Genomic DNA, 8,339 nt, shown 5'->3' with positions numbered 1-8,339 from the left:
TCTGGTGTTTGTAGCCTACTGGAGGCCGTGGACAGCGCTGACCGTAGGGGTGGGCTGTGATGCGGTAGGTACATGGCCGGGTGTACCGAATACCCGTTAGGTATCTCGGGAACCCTGTTCACATCGTTCGGGGCTGTATGGGAAACCTCGGCCGGACTCCCTGCGGATGGAACCTGAATAGGCGATAAACCTGGACTGGAGGCTTAGGTGATTAGGTAGGTCGTGGCCGACACCCACGTTGGGCTTCCGCTTGAAGGTTGCCGAGTACATGTCGTGTAAATGACGGTAAGTGGTGAGAGCGTGTATGAAGAAGTACACCCCTGCAGGGTTAACATGATCTATTCGAATAGCCGCGTCCGCGGTAAAGGACTACTTGGTTGCCTATACAGTTCATAGACAAGTAAATGGAAACTGTTAAAAGCCTCAAGATAAGTGTGAGTGCCGAGGATGGCTCTTCCGTAGGAAGACGGAGGTGGATCCTCGGTAGTGTATTGAAGTGGTGAGTAGTGGACTCGTGTGCGCAAAACCATTTCAAGTTGGAGTATCGTAGGATAGTCTAGCCAAGAGTCAAAGCTGGCTTGCTGCAATAACTCCACCAACCCTTCTTGATAATATGCATGTATGTAGGATCTGATGTAAGTCTTGCTGAGTACCTTTGTACTCATGTTGCTATAATCTACATTTTTACAGAAGATGCTGCAACCCCTTCTAATGGGTTCTATGTAGACGTTGACATCAACGAGTAGGCTAAAGACCCAGGTGGTGACCCTGAGCTTGTGAAGGACCTTGTAGTATAGCTAGGCTTTCCAAGCCTCTTTTATTTTACTAGTTGTCTGTACTCAGACAAGTTACTTCCGCTGCTGGTTTGTATGACTGTATGACTTGTATGTTGGGTCGTGAGACCCGTACCTTTGTGTATGTTATGTATGGCTCCCCGAGCCTTAAATAAAGTACTTGTGTCATAGAGTCATGTTGTGATGCTTCGTTGTATTTGCACATATCGAGCATATTGTGTGTATGATTGAAATGCTTGGTATGTGTGGGATCTGACTACCTAGTTGTTTATCTTTAGTAGCCTCTCTTACCGGGAAATGTCTCCTAGTGTTACCGCTGAGCCATGGTAGCTTGCTACTGCTCTGGAACACTTAGGTTGGCCGGCATGTGTCCTTCTTCGTTCCTGTGTCTGTCCCTTCGGGGAAATGTCACGCTTTGAGTACCGGAGTCCTGTTAGCCCGCTACAGCCCGGTTTACCGGAGTCCTGCTAGCCCAGTGCTACAGCCCGGACCCACTTGCTGATGACCGACACGTTCGAAGCTGGGTCATGGATGCCTGTCCCTGTAAGTCTGTGCCACTTTGGGTTTACGACTAGTCATGTCAGCCCGGGCTCTTTATCATATGGATGCTAGCGACACTATTATATACGTGAGCCAAAAGGCGCAAACGGTCCCGGGCAAAGGTAAGGCGACACCCGTGGGAATACCGTGCGTGAGGCCGCAAAGTGATATGAGGTGTTACCGGCTAGATCGATGTGACATCGAGTCGGGGTCCTGACAGCGTTGGCATCAGAGCCGGACTGCCTGTAGGTTCTCCAAGCCAAACTGGTCGATGTTGAGTCTAGAAATTCTTTAGTTATATGTAGGGGAATTGTTTGTGGGTTGGAACGTAAGGCTCTTTTTACTCCTTTATCTTATGACATTCTGATCTGAGTCAGTCCATTCTTCCACCGGGGGTTAAGGAATTAGGACCTATTCTCTCTATCAAGATCACGTGTTACTAATCAGTAGTACCTTATAAGTTTGATGGATACAAGCCTAGTTCAGTTCTACTACCACATTATGTTGTTAGAATGGATTCAGAACTTTGATATGATGATGTTGAGGGTGTACGAAATCCTTTGTCAAATGTCTCAAATCCTTCTTGAGCATTTACAGCTGTTATGCTGCCGAAATTTTGCTAGAAATTCTAATGCCCTTGCATTATGATTGTGCTTTCAGATGGCCACTCGCGACCTCAATCAAGTGGTTCGCCTGACTCGATGCCTAGATGTACCCGGCCATACTGCCAAGTTGGTCAGGGTAATGACTGAGGCTGGATACCGCTGGTATCCTGAGTACACGGTCGAAGAGCAATTCCGAGACTTTAATCAAAGCCAGTATCTCTGCACTGTCCGGATATTTCCATCTTATCCTGGATCCACCGAGCCTCTTCACTGCTCCTATGGACTCGGGGTTACTATTGAGATGGCTGTGCAGGACGCCGCCTACTCTATGATGACCATTATGTGAGTCAGATCTGGTCTATTTCGGGACTCTGATTTCTGGTATATGCCAGGATCACTTCCGGGAGCACAAGGGTATCTCCAGGCTATCTATGCTGACCCCACTCAGGAGGATTCACGGACTCGCACCACTGCTGAGATGCTCGAGGATAAGGACCGTGAAAATCGGGCCTTGAGGTTAGAGCTCTTCAATACCCGTGCTGACCACTGGGCCACCTTGACTCGGTTCGCACCGGCGGTGCAAGCTGGATATTCAGATATGCGCGATCTCTATCCTGTGAGATCTGCTCTGCCAGACGTGATGGTTTGGCGTGATGTAGGAGGCATCACCCCACCTCGCGGTCCCGCAGGCCACCGTCTGTTGGTCCAAGGCCTCATCCTAGCCCCTATGGTCCACAAGCTCCGCGAGATCGTCTGTTTCCGGATGATCATGTTGAGCTTCCAGGCTATGGAGGTGACTTCTACGAGGACTACTACGGATCGGTCTGAGTTAGTGGTAGTATCACTAGTTCGCACTAGCTGTGTCGTCTATCGTCCCGCGTGACTCGTGGGATATGACCTAGTTTGTACTCTTTCCGGAGGTGTAGAAAAATAATGTATAGGAGCTTGGAATGCCTCCGATGAGATGTAATCCTCTTTTCACCATAATAGTACTTTGTTTGGTCTTGTACTAAACCCTGTATGGTGTGTATGACGATGGAATAAAGAAGCAGTTTCTGTATCTACCATGTCATACGGATGATCATCTTGCATTTCAAGTTATTCCTTACATTTTTATCCTATGTCGGAATTTTATCATTCTGACTAAATCATTGTCTTGTTTACCTAGGATGGTCAACACACGCGCTAACCCTGCTTCTCAAGAGCAGGCCGAAGGCAGTGAAGGCAGGAATGAAAATCTGCCTCATCCTCCTTCCCTAGCCGAGGTTATGATGGAAGCTGAGAGAAACAAGCGGGAGACCAACCGTTTGTTGGAGCGTATTGAACAGAACACAGCACACCATCAGAGGATTAACGTAGTGTCACTCAGTGATTTTATCAAATTGCATCCACCCACGTTCCACCACTCCGTCGAGCCTCTCGACGCTAATGACTGGCTTCGCAGTATCGCTCACAAACTGCGTTCCGCGCTGGTAGCGGAGGCTGACAAGGTCACCTTTGCTGCATATCATCTTGAAGGCCCCGCCAGTCTATGGTGGGAGAATTATGGAGCTATGCGCCCAGCGGGCCATGTCACTACTTGGGCTGAATTCAGTGAGGCTTTCCGTGAACATCACATTCCGGAGGGTCTCATGGACCGTAAATGTGAAGAATTTTGCAGTTTCACCCAAGGCCGACTTTCTGTGGATGTTTACAGCAGGGAGTTTGGTAATCTCGCACGATATGCAACCGAGGAAGTTTCTACTGACGCCAAGAAGCAAGCAAGGTTCCGTAGGGGCCTTAGTCCTGAGCTTCGCCGTGACCTCCGTCTGCATGAGTGCACATCTTTTCAGAAACTTGTCAACAAAGCCATCAGTGCTGAAACTGGTCAGACTGACTATGATGCAACACGCAAGCATGGCCGTGACATGGGTTCCTCATCCGGTGCTGGTCCTCAGAAGCGCCGCGTGTGGGTACCCAACACCGCCCTGCCACCCAGGTTCACACCGAGGCCATCTTTCCAGGCGCCTCGCCCTGTTCAACAGTCTGCTCCAGCCAAGCCCTATGGGGGTCCAACTAACAATGCTCCTCCACGTACCAGTTCCGTGACTTGTTTCAAGTGTGGGGAATCTGGCCACTATATGCGTGAGTGTCCCCAGACCAACCCCAACCAGTCTGCTAAAGCTGTTGGCCGTGGCAAGCCGACAGGGAAAATATTCCACGCCAAGCCGGTCACCGCTTCACGTGGCCATGTCAACTGTATCTCTGCCGAAGAAGCTCAAGAGGATCCCAACGTCGTTCTCGGTACGCTTCTTGTTAATTGCCACCCGGCATCTGTTCTTTTCGATACAGGAGCCTCTCATTCTTTTATATCCGAAAGTTATGCTCGTTTGCATAACGTTGCATTCTGTGACATGCCATCCACTATGGAAATTTCTACCCCTGGTTCTAGATGGCAGACCTCTAGAGTAAGTTATGGAAATGAAATCCAAGTCGACAGACTTGTTTTCCTCGCGTCTTTGATAGCCCTTAAATCTTCAGATATTAATATCATTCTGGGTATGGACTGGATGTCGGCTCATCATGCCCAAATCGATTGCTTCTCTAGGACTGTTCAACTCACCCATCCTTCGGGGAAGATAGTCAATGTCTTGACCCGAATAGCCAAGCGACAATTATATTCTCTTAACGCCAGCCCTTTGCCAGACCTTGAGGACGTTCCGGTAGTCCGTGACTTCCCGGATGTCTTTCCAGAGGAATTGCCAGGTGTTCCACCTGACAGGGAGGTTGAGTTCGTAATAGACCTCATTCCAGGCATCGTTCCGATTGCTAGAAGACCTTATAAGATGGCACCCCTAGAACTAGCCGAGCTTAAGAAACAACTCGATGAGTCCTTGAAAAAGGGTTTCATCCGACCTAGTTCATCTCCGTGGGCTTGCCCCGTCCTCTTCGTCAAGAAGAAGGATGGTACGGACCGAATGGTTGTAGATTACCGACCTGTCAATTTGGTCACAATCAAGAACAAATATCCGCTTCCTAGGATCAACGACCTGTACGATCAGCTCGCTGGATCCTCAGTCTTCTCCAAGATGGATTTGAGGTTGGGCTACCATCAAATCAAAATCAGAAATGGGGACATTCCTAAAACGGCCTTTGTTACTCGTTATGGCCAATACGAGTACACCGTCATGTCCTTCGGTTTAACCAACGCTCCAGCCACCTTTTCTCGGTTAATGAACTCAATCTTCATGGAGTATTTGGATAAATTCGTCGTGGTTTACCTCGATGATATACTCATCTACTCCAAGAACGAGGAAGAACATGCCGAACATCTAAGGCTAGTGTTGCAGAAACTTCGAGAGCATCGCCTTTATGCCAAATTTTCTAAATGTGAATTCTGGTTGCCAGAAGTGACCTATCTGGGTCATGTAATATCTGGTAAAGGTATTGCTGTTAACCCTGAGCGAGTTCAAGCCGTCCTTAATTGGACTCCACCTGAATCGGTCAAGCAAGTTCGGAGTTTTCTGGGCTTAGCGAGCTATTGTCGTCGCTTTGTCGAGAACTTCTCCAAGGTTGCTAAACCTCTAACCGAACTCCTCAAGAAAGATAAGAAGTTCGAATGGACTCCACAATGTGAGCACAGCTTTCAGGAACTGAAAAGACGCCTGACCTCTGCTCCCGTATTGGTACCGCCAGACTTCTCCAAAGACTTTGTTATCTACTGCGACGCCTCGCGACAAGGACTAGGTTGCATTCTCATGCAAGATCGACACGTAATTGCCTACGCCTCACGGCAATTGCACCCACATGAGGAGAACTATCCTACTCATGATCTAGAGCTTGCAGCCGTAGTCTATGCACTTAAGACCTGGCGACATTACCTCCTCGGTAATCGTTGTGAAATATTCACCGATCACCAAAGTCTGAAGTACATTTTCACCCAACCGGATCTGAATCTCAGGCAAAGACGTTGGGTTGAATTGATCACAGACTTCGATTTAGGGATAACCTACACCCCAGGGAAAGCCAACGTCATGGCTGATGCGCTAAGTCGTAAATCTTATTGTAACAATCTGATGTTACAACAAAGTCAACCGCTTCTCCATGAGGAATTTCGGAAGCTTAACCTTCACATTGTACCTCAAGGTTTTCTTTCCACCTTGGTGGCAAAACCTACCCTTACGGATCAAATTATCAAAGCACAGAAGGTAGATCCGGGAATCTCCCGCATCAAGAGAAACATTCAGAAAGGAATTGCGAATTGCTTCTCCATTAATGATCAAGGGGTCGTATACTTCGGGAATCGACTAGTGGTTCCCAAAGTGCGAAACCTGAGGCGTTTGATCCTTAAGGAAGCTCATGAATCTCCTCTCACCATTCATCCCGGTAGTACTAAGATGTATCAGGACCTACGCCAGAGGTTCTGGTGGACTAGGATGAAGAGAGAAATTGCTCAGTATATTGCTAATTGCGACGTCTGTCGTCGTGTAAAAGCAGAGCACCAACGGCCTGCTGGCACCCTTCAACTCTTAGCTATTCCTGAATGGAAATGGGATAAAATTGGTATGGATTTCATTACCGGTTTTCCCAGGACCAAGAGAGGGAATAATGCTATTTTCGTCGTGGTCGATCGTCTTTCCAAAGTAGCCCATTTCTTACCTGTTCGTGAGAGTATAACCGCTAGCCAGCTGGCAGACTTATACATCTCCCGTATAGTGTCTCTTCATGGTGTTCCTTTGGAAATCAACTCGGATCGAGGAAGTCTTTTCACCTCTCGATTTTGGGAAAGTTTCCAAAATGCTATGGGAACCCGTCCCTCCTTTAGCACCGCTTTCCACCCTCAGTCAAGTGGTCAAGTGGAACGCGTCAACCAGATTCTAGAAGACATGCTTCGAGCCTCTGTTATCTCATTCGGAATGGACTGGGAGAAGTGCCTTCCATTTGCCGAATTCGCTTACAACAACAGCTATCAATCTAGCTTGGGTAAAGCCCCTTTTGAAGTTCTCTATGGACGACGGTGTCGAACACCCCTTAACTGGTCAGAGACTGGGGAAAGACAATTCTTTGGCCCGGACATGATTCAGGAAGCAGAAGAACAAGTTCGCATCGTTCGTGAAAAGTTGAAAACAGCCCAATCTCGTCAAAAGAGTCAATATGACCGAAAACATAAGGCTATGACTTTCGAGGTTGACGAGAAGGCTTATCTTCGGGTCACCCCTCTGAAGGGAACCCATCGTTTCGGTATCAAAGGCAAATTGGCTCCTCGTTACATTGGACCTTTTCGCATTCTCGCCAAACGAGGAGAAGTTGCCTACCAGTTGGAACTACCTCCGCACCTCTCCAGAGTCCATGATGTCTTCCACGTTTCCCAACTCAGGCGTTGCTTCTCGGATCCTATCCGTGAAGTGGACCACGAAACGCTTGATCTCCAAGATAATCTTACATATCGAGAGTACCCCATTCGTATCCTCGATCAGGCTGAACGTACCACCCGACGTCATAATATCAAGTTTCTCAAAGTCCAATGGTCGCACCATTCTGAGGATGAAGCAACCTGGGAAAGGGAGGATCGTCTTCGACTTGAGTATCCCGTCTTCTTCCCGGAGGAAACCAAATCTCGGGACGAGATTCTTTTGAGTGGGGGTGAGTTGTCACACCCTAGCTAGTCATGCATTAGAGTGTTGCATCATGTTTACTCTTTCATCAGAAACTTGAAATGGGGATCTGTGAAACCCTCAGAATCATTTTGAAAATGACCCAAATAAAAATTTCTCCAAAAGGGTCCAAGAAAATGCTCATGTTGCTCTCTGAAAATATTGGACAGAGATAAAAATCAAACCAATATTTTTAAGAGCTCATAGGTATTTATTTTGGGCATTTGGAATTAATGCATAAATATTTGCATTGGAAATATATTAATTATATATACTAATGTATGTCCAAATATTATGCCAATTATAAAGGAGCTCTGGAATAATATATTTAGCTCCTGCAAAAATTGGCATAAGTTAAATAAATGATTTAATATATTATTTAAATCAAAACAAATGTCAGAAATTAGAAAACAGAAAAATAAATAACAGGAGGAGCTTACCTGGGCTCCTCCCTGTGCAGCCCAGCCAGCTGGCCGGCCCAGCCAGCAGGCGGCCCAGCCCGCCTCCCTCCTCTGTCGTCTTCGTCCTCGACAGAGGGAGGGGAGTGTGGCCGGCGCGCGCGCGCGCCACCGCGCCACGCCACCTGCTCGGCTACCTGCCTGCCCTCCCCTCCTCGCTCGATGCCCCGGACGACGCCACGCCTCCCCCCTGCTCTCTCTCACTCTCCCTCAGTTCCTCCCTCCTCTCCCTCGCTCTCTCTCTCACACGGCCGAACACCACCCTCACCGCCGTTCGCCACAGCAACCGTCTCCGGCCACCCCTCGCTC

Source organism: Triticum aestivum, chromosome 3A, assembly GCF_018294505.1.
Source record: "Triticum aestivum cultivar Chinese Spring chromosome 3A, IWGSC CS RefSeq v2.1, whole genome shotgun sequence".
Lineage (NCBI taxonomy): Eukaryota > Viridiplantae > Streptophyta > Magnoliopsida > Poales > Poaceae > Triticum > Triticum aestivum.
Note: the sequence above shows the minus strand (reverse complement) of the source record.